The sequence below is a fragment of the Macaca nemestrina genome, chromosome 5 (assembly GCF_043159975.1).
Source record: "Macaca nemestrina isolate mMacNem1 chromosome 5, mMacNem.hap1, whole genome shotgun sequence".
Lineage (NCBI taxonomy): Eukaryota > Metazoa > Chordata > Mammalia > Primates > Cercopithecidae > Macaca > Macaca nemestrina.
The window spans coordinates 116,159,514-116,174,758 of NC_092129.1; the positions used below are offsets into that span (position 1 = coordinate 116,159,514).

The window sequence follows — 15,245 nt, forward strand, 5'->3', positions numbered from 1 at the left end:
TAGAAATAAAAATATTAGAAATAATATTAGAAAATGTAAGTATATAGTCTCTTTATGGAAGATGAAAAAATATCTTTCCAATCTGCATTATGCAAATGGGTCAAAAGCACATACCACTTATGTCGTGTGAACAGATATAAAATAGGGCTTACTAGGGGAAAACATAAAAAGAAATAGTAAAGGGTACACAAATAACTCAAATCTCATTGCTTAGGTCAAACATAGTTTGCATACGCTATGTCTGACAGTCCAGATAAGACTCTCCTCCTCAATGTTCTGTAGATGTATAGGATGGAGAATCAGGAAACATCTATATGACCATGTAATGGTGGAAGCTCGCGTTTGAGCAAATGGCATTGTTAGAAAGGGGTAACTTCTGGAACCCAGTGTGTAGTAACCGCCAGTTCTTCAGCTGCACTCACTCTGACTTGTAAAATCTGCTCACTCCCTAGCTGAACGCCCTGAACACAGTCAAAAAAGCATTGCAAAGACTTTGAGAACAAAATTGTGAGATAACCCACTGTACAAGACCTACACGAACTTCTGAGTGGCTCAGCCAAGGGGCAGACACAAAGAGCACAGCAAAACTTTGCTACTAACCCAACATTGCATGCAAGAGATGAGCCAGAACTTTGCCTGTGCGAACAAAGAAAAAAGAAATCAACACTCTCCGGAGGATTTTAACAAGATCCAGAGTTGCACAACATAATGTCTGAAATGTCCAGGATATGATGCAAAATGACTTAGCCTACAAAAAATACAAAGAATTTTCAAGAGAAAAAGTAACCAACAAAGGGAAACTCCAAGATGATCCAGATGTTGGAATTATCAGGTAAAACTTTACGCTGACAATTTTAACTATCCTCCTTGAGGTAAAGATGAACATTCTTGAGATGAATGAAAAGTTAGAAGGTATATTCTGCATTTATTGGTTGTCATATTCTGTCATGTTTCATATATGTCCTTTAGGCATTGACTGCATTCTTTAAACCTTCTGTATTATTATTTTTATTTTTACCTGCATATTATAGCAATTTGAGAGAGACTCTATAATTGTAGATATTGTTTATATCTTTGTGGCTCTGCCAGTTTTTGATTTATAAATTTTGAACTATTATTAAATACATACAAATTTGATATTTGATATTTAAAAATTGAACATTCATCATTATGAAGTTACACTCTATTCTTAGTAAAAATTTTAGACTCAAAGCCTATATTTTATATTAATATATATTAATCATATTAAATATACATATGTAATATATATTATGCATGTTAAACATATAATTCACTCTCTTTCTTACATTTTAATTTTTATTTATTACCAGGAAAGGGTTGAGGCCCAGATAATTTACTCTCTTTCATTTAGAATTACTTGTTATAGTTTTTTTCTTCATTTTTACTTTAAATCTATTTCTATCTTTAGTTTTTTGATGTATCTGTTGTGATTAGAATTTTAAAAATCTAGTCTGACAAATATTAGTGAAAGCTTTTATTCTTTACAAACAATACTAAGACCGTATAACACTTCCATTACATTAACCTGATATTTCATCCAGCATAACTGATGAAGTCATTTTTGAGTTTACCTAGTCCTTGTATTGCTTCAACATTGTATTTTTTTTTAATTTACAATTGTGAAATATGTAAAACATAGATATGTGCATGTAATGCATAAGTACAGTCTGAAGAATAATACTAAAATGAACACTTAAACATCACTGAGTGATATGGTTTGGCTGTGTCCCCATCCAAATCTCATCTTGAATTGTAGTTCCCATAATACCCAGGTGTCATGGGAGGGACTAGGTCACAGATAATTGAATCATGGGGCGGTCACACTTATGCTGTTCTCGTGATAGTGAGTGAGTTCTCACGAGATCTGATGGTTTTATGAGGGGCTTTTCTCCCTTTGCTCAGCACTTCTCTCTCCTGCCACCTTGTGAAGGAGAACATGTTTGCTTCCCCTTTCAGAGACTAAACTGTGAGTCAATTAAACCTCTTTTCTTTATAAATTTCCCCATCTTTGGTATGTCTTTATTAGCAGCCTAAGAATGGACTAATACACTGAGCCTAGAAAAATGAAGCTTTAAAAGTCTGTTAAAGCTTCCTGTAAGCCACTCCCACCTCCCCATATCAGCTTCATTTTTCCACAACAGAAGAAACCACTATTTTTATCTTTATCGTGCCTTTGCTTTGGTAGCTTCACTACATATGTATCTTTAAACAATATATTACATAATTTTGCCCATTTAAAAATATTACATTATTAAAACGATACTACATATATTCTTTGGTAACCTGCTTTTTTGCTCAACAATAATTTCTGAAATCTTTTCATAGTGATATGCACAGTTGTTCATTTTTATCACTATGTGTATTACTTTCTTATATGGGCACTCTATAATTTATCTATGTAATGGGAGAAGCATTTGATGGGCATTTGGGTAGTTTCCATCATTTTTGTTACCATTTTTAAAAAGCTGCTAAAACATTCATGGGCATGCCTTTGGGTGAACATGTGTGGAAATTTCCCTCAGGTGTAATTCTAGAAGTTAAAATGCTAGGTAGTATGGTGTATGTCCATGTTCAACTTTATATCATAACAGTGCCCTGTTATTTTTGAGACACTGTCAGAGCAGTTTTCATTACTCTACACCCTTGTCACCACTTCAAGTATTTGTCAACTTTGAAGTGTTTTTCTATCATGTTGGTGTGAAGAGTTCTTCATTTGTTGGTTTAATTTGTATTTCCCTGATTACTGAAGTGTTTGAACATCTTTTATATATTATTGGCCATATATCCTATGTGAGTCCATACAATATTAGGGTAAAAAAAGGCAAAATTAATCTATAGTGATAGAAGTTATAATAATAATTAACAAGTAATGAGCAGATGGGCAGTTACCAATTTGTAGAGGTCATAAGGAAGCTTTTTGGGGTGCCATATATGTTCCATAGCTCTATCTGGGTGTGGTTACACAGAGTATGTGTAAGTAGAAATTCATCAAGATATAAACTTAAAATTTGTGTACTGTGCTGTACATGCTATATAGCAATAAAAAAAATGCTCTCAACTGAAAAGGAAAAGGTAAATAATATCACAGCATTTCTAAAACAATAATAATAACACCATATAATGGAATCTTGGTGGTGCAATTGAATTAGCAATTTGAGGCAAAAATCATAATCTTAAAACTATGCCAACAAAAATGGTAATAAAGATAAAAGCAAAAATTAATGAAATGAAAAAATAATAAACTAATAAAGAGTAAAAATATTGGGTCTTTAAAAACTCAAGAAAATAGGAAAATATCAAGAACACAAAATAAAAATGATTAGGAGAAAATAACCATTGAATAAAGGACTTTTAAAAGTTAATGAGACTGGTCACTTCCAAGATGGCCGAATACAAACAGTGTTGGTTTGCAGCTCCCAGCAAAACCAACACAGAAGATGGGTGATTTCTGCATTTCCAAATGAGGTACCTGGTTCATCTCACTGGGACTGGTTGGACAGCAGGCGCGGCCCACAGAGGGTGAGCCAAAGCAGGACAGGGCGTCACCTCACCTAGGAAGTGCAAGGGGTCAGGGAATCTACCTTTCCTAGCCAAGGGAAGCCGTGACAGACTGTACCTGGAAAAACGGTATACTTCTGCTCCAATAATGTGCTTTTCAATAGTCTTAGCAACCAGCAGACCAGGAGATTCCCTCCTGTGCCTGGCTCAGCGGGTCCCATGCCCACAGAGCCTTGCTAACTGCTAGCGCAGCAGTCTGAGATCGACCTCCGAGGCTGCAGCCTGGCAGGGAGAGGGATGTCTGCCATTGCTGAGGCTTCAGTAGGTAAACAAAGTGGCTGGGAAGCTCGAACTGGGCAAAGCTCACCACAGCTCAGCAAGGCCTACTGCCTCTATAGACTCCACCTCTGTGGGCAGGGCATAGCTGAATAAAAGGCAGCAGACAACTTCTGCAGACTTAAACATCTCTGTCTGACAGCTCTGAAGAGAGCAGTGGTTCTCCCAGCATGGCGTTCAATCTCTGAGAATGGACAGACTGCCTCCTCACGTGGGTCCCTGAGCCTTGAGCCCTGTGTAGCCTGACTGGGAGACACCTCTCAGTAGGGGCCGACAGACACCTCATATAGGTGGGTGCCCCTCTGGGACAAAGCTTCCAGAGGAAGGATCAGGCAGCAATATTTGCTGTTCTGCAATATGTGCTGTTCTGCAGCCACTGCTGGTGATATCCAGGCAAACAGGGTCTGGAGTGGACCTCCAGCAAACTCCAACAGACCTGCAGTGGAGGGGCCTGTTAGAAGGAAAACTAACAAACAAAAAGGAATAGCATCAACATCAACAAATAGGACATCCACACCAAAACCCCATGGGTAGGTCACCAACATCAAAGACCAAAGGTAGATAAAACCACAAAGATGGGGAGAAGCCAGAGCAAAAAAGCTGAAAATTCCAAAAAACAGAATGCCTCTTCTCCTCCAAAGGACTGCAACTCCTCGCTGCAAAATGGAAACAAAACTGGATGGAGAATGACTTTGACAAGTCGACAGAAGTAGGCTTCAGAAGGTCAGTAATAACAAACTTCTCTGAGCTAAAGGGAATAAGGGGAATAACCCATCACAAGGAAGATAAAAACCTTGAAAAAAGGTTAGACGAATGGCTAACTAGAATAAACAGTGTAGAGAAGACCTTAAGTGACCTGATGAAACTGAAAACCACAGCACGAGAACTTCTTGACACATGCACAAGCTTCAACAGCCGATTTGATCAAGTGGAAGAAAGGATATCAATGATTGAAGATCAAATAAGTGAAATAAAGCGAGAAGACAAGATTAGAGAAAAAAGAGTAAAAAGAAGTGAACAAAGCATCTAAGAAATATGGGACTATGCAAAAAAACTAGACCTATGTTTGATTGGTGTACTGAAAGTGATGGGGAGAATGGAACCAAGTTAGAAAACACTCTTCAGGATATTATGCAGGAGAACTTCCCCTACTTAGCAAGGCAGGCCAACATTCAAATTCAGGAAATACAGAGAATACCACAAAGATACTCCTCAAGAAGAGCAACCCAAGACACATAATTGTCAGATTCACCAAGGTTGAGATGAAGTAAAAAATGTTAAGGCAGTCAGAGAGAAAGGTCAGGTTACCCACAAAGGAAAACCCATCAGACTAACAGCAGATCTCTCAGCAGAAATCCTACAAGCCATAAGAAAGTGGGGGCCAATATTCAACATTCTTAAGGAAAAGGATTTTCATCCCAGAATTTCATATCCAGCCAAACTAATCTTCATAATTGAAGGAGAAATAAAATCCTTTACAGACAAGCAAATGCTGAGAAATTTTATCACCACCAAGCCTGCCTTACAAGAGCTCCTGAAGGAAGCACTAAACATGGAAAGGAACAACCAGTACCGCCATTGCAAAAACATGCCAAATTATAAAGACCATTGATGCTATGAAGAAACTGCATCAACTAATGGGCAACATAAGCAGCTAACATCATAATGACAGGATCAAATTCACACATAACAATATTAACCTTAAATGTTAATGGACTAAATGCCCCAATTAAAAGACAGACTGGCAAATTGGATAAAGAGTCAAGACCAATCAGTGTGCTGTATTCAGGAGACCGTCTCACATGCAGAGACACACATAGGCTCAAAATAAAGGGATGGAGGAAGATCTACCAAGCAAATGACAAGCAAAAAAAGAGCAGGTGTTGCAATCCTAGTCGCCGATAAAACAGACTTTAAACCAACGAAGATCAAAAGAGACAAAGAAGGTCTTACATAATGGTAAAGGGATCAATTCAACAAGAAGAGCTAACTATCCTAAATATACATGCACCCAATACAGGAGCACCCAGATTCATAAAGCAAGTCCTTAGAGACTTACAAAGAGACTTAGACTCCCACACAATAATAATGGGAGACTTTAACACCCCACTGTCAATATTAGACAGATCAATGAGACAGAAGTTTAACAAGGATATCCAAGAATTGAACTCAGCTCTGCACCAAGCAGACCTAATAGACATCTACAGAACTCTCCACCCCAAATCAACAGAATACGCATTCTTCTCAGCACCACATTGCACTTATTCTAAAATTGACTATGTAATTGGAAGTAAAACACTCCTCAGCAAATGTAAAAGAACAGAAATTGCAACAAACTGTCTCTCAGACCACAGTGCAATCAAACTAGAACTCAGGATTAAGAAACTCACTCAAAACTGCACAACTACATGGAAACTGAACAACCTGTTCCTGAATGACTACTGGATAAATAATTAAATGAAGGCAGAAATAAAGATGTTCTTTGAAACCAATGAGAACAAAGACACAACATACCAGAATCTCTGGGACACATTTAAAGCAGTATGTAGAGGGAAATTTATAGCACTCAATGCCCACAAGAGAAAGCAGGAAAGATCTAAAATTGACATCCTAACATCACAATTAAAAGAACTAGAGAAGCAAGAGCAAACAAATTCAAAAGGTAGCAGAAGGCAAGAAATAACTAAGATCAGAGCAGAACCAAAGGAGATAGAGACACAAAAAGCCCTTGAAAAAAGCAATGAATCGAGGAGCTGGATTCTTTTTTGAAAAGATCAACAAAATAGATAGACCACTAGCAAGACTAATAAAGAAGAAAAGAGAGAAGAAACAAATAGATGCAATAAAAAAATGATAAAGGGGATATCACCACCAATCCCCCAGAAATACAAACTACCATCAGAGAATAAATGCCCCTACACAAATAAACTAGAAAATCTAGAATAAATGGATAAATTCCTGGACACATACACCATCCCAAGACTAAACCAGGAAGAAGTTGAGTATGTGAACAGACCAATAACAGACCCTGAAATTGAGGCAGCAATTAATAGCCTACCAACAAAAAAAGTCCAGGACCAGACAGATTCACAGCCGAATTCTACCAGAGGTACAAGGAGGAGCTGGTACCATTCCTTCTGGAACTATTCCAATCAATAGAAAAAAAGGGAATCCTCCCTAACTCATTTTATGAGGCCAGCATCATCCTGATACCAAAGCAGAGACACAACAACAACAAAAAAAGAATTTTAGACCAATATCCCTGATGAACATCAACGCGAAAATCCTCAATAAAATATTGGCAAACCGAATTCAGCAGTACATCAAAAAGCTTATCCACCACAATCAAGTTGGCTTCATCCCTGGGATGCAAGGCTGAAATATATGCAACATACGCAAATCAATAAACATATCCATCACATAAACAGAACCAATGACAAAAACCACATGATTATCTCAATAGATGCAGAAAAGGCCTTTGACAAAATTCAACAGCCCTTCATGCTAAAAACTGTCAATAAACTAGGTATTGATGGAACATATCTCAAAATAATAAGAGCTATTTATGACAAGCCTACAGCCAATATGATACTGAATGGGCAAAAACTGGAAGCATTCCCTTTGAAAACCAGCACAAGACAAGGATGCCCTCTCTCACCACTCCTGTTCAACATAGTGTTGGAAGTTCTGGCCAGGGCAATCAGGCAAGAGAAAGAAATGAAGGGTATTCAATTAGGAAAAGAGAAAGTCAAATTGTACCTGTTCACAGATGACATGATTGTATATTTAGAAAACCCCATCATCTCAGCCCCAAATCTCCTTAAGCTAACAAGCAACTTCAGCAAAGTCTCAGGATACAAAATCAATGTGCAAAAATCACAAGCTTTCCTATACACGAATAACAGGCAAACAGAGAGCCAAATCATGAGTGAACTCCCATTCACAGTTGCTACAAAGAGAATAAAATACCTAGGAATCCAACTTATAAGGGATGGGAAGGACCTCTTCAAGGAGAACTACAAATCACTGCTCAACAAAATAAAAGACGACACAAACAAATGGAAGAACATTCCATGCTCACGGATAGGAAGAATCAATATTGTGAAAATGGCCATACTGCCCAATGTAATTTATAGATTCAATGCCATCCCCATCAAGCTACCAATGACTTTCTTCACAGAATTGGAAAAAAACTACTTTAAAGTTCATATGGAGCACAAAAAGAGCCCCCATAGCCAAGACAATCCTAAGCAAAAAGAACAAAGCTGGAAGCATCACGCTACCTGACTTCAAACTATACTACAAAGCTACAGTAACCAAAACAGCATGGCACTGGTACCAAAGCAGATATATAGACCAATGGAACAGAACAGAGGTCTCAGAAATAACATCACACATCTACAACCATCTGATCTTTGACAAACCTGACAGAAACAAGAAATGGGGAAAGAATTCCCTATTTAATAAATAGTGCTGGGAAAACTGGCTAGCCATATGTAGGAAGCTGAAACTGGATCCCTTCCTTACACCTTATACAAAAATTAATTCAAGATGGATTAAAGACTTAAATGTAAGAACTAAAATCATAAAAACCCTAGAAGAAAACCTAGGCAATACCATTCAGGACATAGGCACGGGCAAAGACTTTATGACTAAAACACCAAAAGCAATGGCAACGAAAGCCAAAAGAGACAAATGGAATCTAATTAAACTAAAGGGCTTCTGCACAGCAACAGAAACTATCATCAGCGTGAACAGGCAACCTACAGAATGGGAGAAAATTTTTACAATCCACCCGTCTGACAAAGGGCTAATATCCAGAATCTACAAAGAATTTAAACAAATTTACAAGAAAACAAACAAACCCATCAAAAAGTGGGCAAAGGATATGAACAGACACTTCTCAAAAGAAGACATTTATGCAGCCCACAGACACATGCAAAAATGCTCATCATCACTGGTTATTAGAGAAATGTAAATCAAAACCACAATGAGATACCATCTCATGCCAGTTAGAATGACGATCATTAAAAAGTCAGGAAACAACTGATGCTGGAGAGGATGTGGAGAAATAGGAGTGCTTTCACATTGTTGGAGGGAGTGTAAATTAGTTCAACCATTGTGGAAGATAGTGTGGTGATTCTTCAAGGATCTATAACTAGAAATACCATTTGAACCAATGATCCCATTACTGGATATATACCCAAAGGATTATAAATCATGCTACTATAAAGACACATGCAGATGTATATTTATTGCAGCACTATTCACAATACCAAAGATTTAGAACCAACCCAAATGTCAATCAATGATAGACTGGATTAAAAAAATGTGGCTGGGTGCCATGGCTCATGCCTGTTATCCCAGCACTTTGGGAGGCCGAGTTGGGCAGATCACCTGAGGTTGGGAGTTTGAGACCAGCCTGACCAATGTGGAGAAACCACATCTCTACTAAAAATACAAAAAATTTTCCAGGCATGGTGGCACATGCCTGTAATACCAGCTACTTGGGAAGGCTGAGGCAGGAGAATTGCTTGAGCCTCGGAGGTGGAGGTTGTGGTGAGCAAGAAAAGAAAATGTGGCACATATATACCATGGAATACTATGCAGCCATAAAAAAGGATGAGTTCATGTCCTTTGCAGGGACATGGATGAAACTGGAAACCATCATTCTCAGCAAACTATCACAAGGACAGAAAACCAAATACTGCATGTTCTCACTCATAGGTGGAAATTGAACAATGAGAACACAAGGACACAGGGTGGGGGAACATCACATAACGGGGGCTGTTGGGGGGTGGGGTGCTGGAGGAGAGACAGCATTAGGAGAAATACTTAATGTAAATGACGAGTTGATGAGTGCAGCATGCCAACATGGCACATGTATACCTATGTAACAAACCGGCATGTTGTGCACATGTACCCTAGAACTTAAAGTATAACTAAGAAATAAAATAAAAATTAATGAGACTACCTTTCACAAACTTCTGCAAATAATTTTTAAGACATGAATTAAATGGATAATTTGCTGGGAAAACACAATTTGTCAGAAGTGACCACAATATAGAAAATTCCACACACTATTTTCCATGGCATATAGAATTTGTTTTTAGCAGTCTCTATTAAAATTAGACATGTATACTTTAAGACCAAGTATATATATATAAAATTACCTACCCACAAAACATTTTAGAGGTACTTTTTAATAAGGGAATGGTATAAAATCTTTGAAATCAATAATTGAATGATGTTTCAGAATTTAGAAAAAATAGAGATAACTTTTATTAAGCAGGTTTAAAAGTAACAAATAGCCTTAAAAGGTATAAATACTATTTTTTAAATTTTGAAGTATATAATATAATATATATTATAGACATGAACCACTGCATCCAGCCAAAATGTAAAATAATAATCAGAATACATAATGTAGGAAAAAACCCTATTTACAATTAAAAAAGAAAAGTTAAAAATACTTAGAAATAAACTGAAAAGAAGTTTTTAAACCCTATGTCTTTGTTTGGGCTGTTATAACAAGTACCATAGACTGGGTACCTTATAAACAATAAACATTTATTTCTCACAGTTCTGGGGGCTGGGAAGTATAAGATCAAGGCACCAGCAGATTTGCTGTCTGGTGAAGTCCCATTCCTCATAGATGGCACCTTCTCACTGTGTCCTCTCATGGTGGAAGGATTCATGAACTTCTATGGGCCTCTTTATAAGAGCACTAATCCTATGTATGAAGGCTGTGCCTTCATGGCCTAATAACTTCCCCAAAGTTCCCACCTCCTGATTCCATCAGCTTAGGGGTTAGGATTTCAACATATACATTTGAAAGGGACATATGCACTAAGACTATAGTACCCTATATTAGTAAAGCTTTAAATATTACTAAAATATGTAAAAGTAGACTTGAAACTTGGGTACATAGAAACATCTCATGTCTATGTAATTACCAAAATGTTTTATTTTCTGGAGTTAATTTTAAATCAAGTCAATTGTAAAATTTACACAGAAAGCAAAAGCAAGACTACTTAGAATAATCCTGCAAAAAAGAGAAATACGGAGTGTATTAGTTTGCTAGAATTTCCATAACAAAATTCTACAAATTGGGTGGCTTAAACAATGAAAATTCATTGTCTCACAGTTCTGGTGTCTAAAGATCCAAAATCAAGATCTCAGCAGGGTCAGTTTCTTTCTGAGGGCTGTGAAGAAAGGATGTTCCAGGCTTCTGTCTTTGGCTTATAGGTGGCCATTTTCTCCCTATGTTTCTTTTTTTTTTTTTTTTTTTTGAGGCAGAGTTTCACTCTTTCACCCAGGCTGGAGTGTAGTGGTGCAATCTCAGCTCACTGCAACCTCCTCCCCTCAGCTTCAAGCAATCCTCCTGCCTCAGCCTCCCAAGTAGCCAAGATTACAGGTGCCGGCCACCATGCCTAGCTAATTTTTGCATTTTTAGTAGAGACGGGGTTTCACCATGTTGGCTAGACTGGTCTTGAACTCCTGACTTCAGGTGATCCACCCACCTCGGCCTCCCAAAATGCTAGGATTACAGGTGTGAGCCACCATGCCTGGTCCTCCCTATGTTTCTTTACATCACCTTCCCTCTATGCAGGTCTGTTTCCAATTTCCAGGTGGTTTTTTTTTTTTTTTTTTTTTGAGACGGAGTCTCACTCTGTCGCCCAGGCTGGAGTGTAGTGGCCGGATCTCAGCTCACTGCAAGCTCCGCCTCCTGGGTTTACACCAGTCTCCTGCCTCAGCCTCCTGAGTAGCTGGGACTACAGGCGCCCGCCACCTCCCCCGGCTAGTTTTTTGTATTTTTTAGTAGAGACGGGGTTTCACTGTGTTAGCCAGGATGGTCTCGATCTCCTGACCTCGTGATCTACCCGTCTTGGCCTCCCAAAGTGCTGGGATTACAGGCTTGAGTCACCGTGCTCGGCCCCCAATTTCCAGGTTTTATAAGGATACCAGTTAAACTGGATTAGAGTCCATGCTATTGACTTCATTTTACATGATTCCTCTGTCAAGAGACTATCTCCAAATGTGGTCACTTACCTGAGGTGGTGAGGATTAAGACTTCAACTTATACGTTTTGGGGAGACATAATTCAACCCATAAAAAGGGAGAACTAGCATTTCCAAATAATACAATATCCCATAAAGCCAGTGAGACACTGGCTGGTATGAGTAGATAGACCTATGCAACAGCAAAGTAAGTACAGAAGTAGACCCAAGCACATAAGCAAACTTGCTTATAATTCAAATTCAAACCCACATCAATCATTAGGAATCCATGGGAAAAAACTGTGCTATTATGAAGTTATAAGTGCTTTTATTTTAGCAAAAATGGGGTTGACCACAAGATTGAAATGTAGAATAATAATATATCATGGATCTATCATGTATTATTAAGGAAAACCATGGTATTTGGTGTGGAGCACTAACCTTTGGAGATTACAATCATAGAGACAAATATCATCGTGCCATGCTCTGAAGTGGAATAATGGGATAGATGGACATAGCTCCTAACAAAAGGCAATGACTGAAATGCCTTGGGATTTGGAATTTGGAGACTTCCAGTCTGTCATTTATGGCCCCCGGACAAAGCAGGGAAGTCAGGCAAGTGTGCCTGGGAGACAGCATATGGTTCTGAGAATTTTTAAAAAGTGTCAGCTGGGGCACCCCCAGAAAAGGCAAACAGAGCAGATGGGCATGTGGCAGTAGAGGAGGGAGCACTAGGAAATGGGCAGCAAGGCTGCTGGCTGGCCTGGGCCCAGGACATGTGGGAGTGACAAGCTGGATAATACACCAAAGCAAGAAAGATAACATTCCCTGTTACAAAAAGGTTCGTACTGAAAAGAGTAAAGCAGAAGAGATTATAGGAGAAAGAAAAAATCAAATGTATACATAAAGAGACAAAAATTGTTCAAAAAAATATATCTAACCTGCTCCACAACATTGGGGTACACTGTAGTTGTGTCTCTTTTAATGCTAAAGTGAATTATTAAATCTCCAATGTGTCTATTATCAAGAATTTTAGTATCACCAACCATCCAGTAACCTCAAGGGCATACTCCTTCTGAAAGCATCAGTATGCTTCTAGCCACAGAGAGCCAGGGCTAGAGAGCAAGTACAGTACACAACTCCATTGCTTACTGCTATTGCTCAGTGTTGCTGTGAGAGACTGGTTTGATGGAGCTGCAGAGTCCTGTCCATTGTTGCAGGGTAACTCTTGCTGGTTCAGGGCCATGCACAAAGTCATCATGGTGCCCCACATTGGGAGGCAAGGTGGTCTTTCTTTTAAATTAACTTTCTGTAGAGGACTACGTGCTCGCAAATGAGACATTCCCGATAAGTCCCGCTCTTGCAAACGAAGCAGGGCGTTCCTTCCCTGCAAATAGGAAGGACAAAGGAGCCAGCTGCTAACGGTAGACCCTGGGGTCTTGTTTATGTGTAAACATCTTGAAAATCCAGAAAGTCAGGGAAAGGTCAGAAAAACAATAATGTGTCCTGTGACTTGGCAACATTCCACAAACGGCTGTATAAAATAAAGCAGAGCGCGCCATTCGAGGCAGCCGCCATGTTTGTCTTGTCTTGTGTTGTCTTGTGTGTTCATTCCTTTGTTTAGGAAACACGCGGACCCCAACAACTTTCCCTTGCTCAGTTCTTATTTTCTAAAGCCTAACCATTGTGGCAGAGTCAGGAGGCGCCTTCCAGATCAAGTCAGAATAAATCCTCACTTAAAACTTGAGAACCATCTTAGTCACATATTTGTATAGGGACCTAATTTTCCCCAAATGAGTCGATTTAAAAGGTTTCTTGGTTTCCTTGAACTGTGAGGCCTAATTAAAACCACTGTGATGGTCCACACAGCTGAGCTTCCCAAATTTGTATCTCAGGGAACAAGGTTTGGGGATTGATTCATTTTTTTCTCTGAGAAGACCTTGGATTCTCCTTCCCAGTAACCACCTTTGGTGTACCAAGACCTTTGGTGAGGAGTTGAGGGGCAAAGAGAAGGCTGAAAAGAGTGGGGGTAGCATTGGTCCAGTGAGTCTATTTTCCCTGCTTTTATATAAGTGAGAGAGACCCTGAATGATTCTTCATAGAAAAAATAGCTATTTGAGAGAAATTTCTGTCTTGCATTTCTGAGTTAGCAGAAGGAGCAGTCACTACTCTTATTAAAATATGTGTGTGTATGTGTGTCATGTATTTGCCATATTAAACGCCCTATTTTATGCAAAAGAACACTGTAAATAGGGATGATTAAAGACTAGTGCATGTGTTTGTAGCTTTTTAGAGTGGCTGTTTCATTCATTCATTTGACAAAAAGTTATGGATAATATCCTGTGTCTCAACACTGAGGATGTGGATAACATGCATAACCCCAGGCCTAGAGGATAAAGTCGAAGAAATCGGTAAGTTAAATGGACCATTTTAACACAACAGAGTAAATTCATATGCTGGCTAATGAGTACAGTGTTGTGCAATTATTAAAAAGATTGTATTAATTAGGTCTCTTGTTGTTGCAAAGACAGAAGTTTCTTGAGAATATCTTAACTCATGTGGAGCTTATTAAAAGGCTCCATGTGGAAAGGAGAAAGACAGAAATCATGCTCATTCACCTTGGCTTCTTGGGGAGTCAGGAAATTTCCCCAAACCAGGCCCCACAAAAAAAAAAAAAAAAAAAAAAATAGAATCTCCTTCTGTAGGGCTAGGTTTCATGGACTTCAGAATGTAGAAAGTCATTCAGGAGCCAGTCAATTCTATCAATTCTTACATTACATATACTTTTTCATCTATTATCTTATTTGCTACTTTGATTAAATGTCCACTTGCCTCCTTCTTTTGGATTCAGAGCTTGCATTTCTTCCTTTCTCCTCGTTTTTGGTTACTCACAATCTCTGCCTCCTTAGTTCTATTGCCAGATATTTGCTCCTACCTTCTTTCTGTACACCTTTCTCTTTCTCTGTTTACTAACTGGCCAACTACTTCTCTCCCTCTTTTTTCAAAATTCAGAACTTCATGAATTTGCATTCAGTTTATCCTCATTGTCATTTTGGGCAAAACTCTTGGGCCTGCCTGCCTTGTTTCCTACTTTGCAGTCTATAGACTGGCTGTTCTCCTCTTCCCCAGTTTTATCATCTGGTCAGGAAACCAGAATCAAAGCAAGTATAACATGGCCACTAATGTGTTCCATTATTCCCTGCAACAAAGAGTTACGAGCAGGGTTCAAAGGGCCTTCAGACATGGGAGGCAGTTGGCAACTATGTCTACCCAAACAAAGATGAATGTCAATATTTATAATGATTTATACTTATAACAACATTCAAACTACCAATCACAAAATTTTGTTGGCAATATAGCACCTATGTGTACAAAGGTTGTCAAGATAAG

At 38.6% G+C, this 15,245-nt stretch overlaps 1 protein-coding gene across 1 annotated transcript in view; it reads left to right on the plus strand.

Moving 5' to 3' along the window:
- The first annotated feature begins 813 nt into the window (after positions 1-813).
- The window catches only part of LOC105479557 (LMBR1 domain containing 1), a 164,472-nt gene continuing 150,040 nt past the window's right edge, over positions 814-15,245 (plus strand). The window contains exon 1 of the mRNA XM_071096910.1: positions 814-832. The gene's annotated coding sequence lies outside the window, so the exon portion shown is untranslated. The remainder of the gene's footprint in view (positions 833-15,245) is intronic.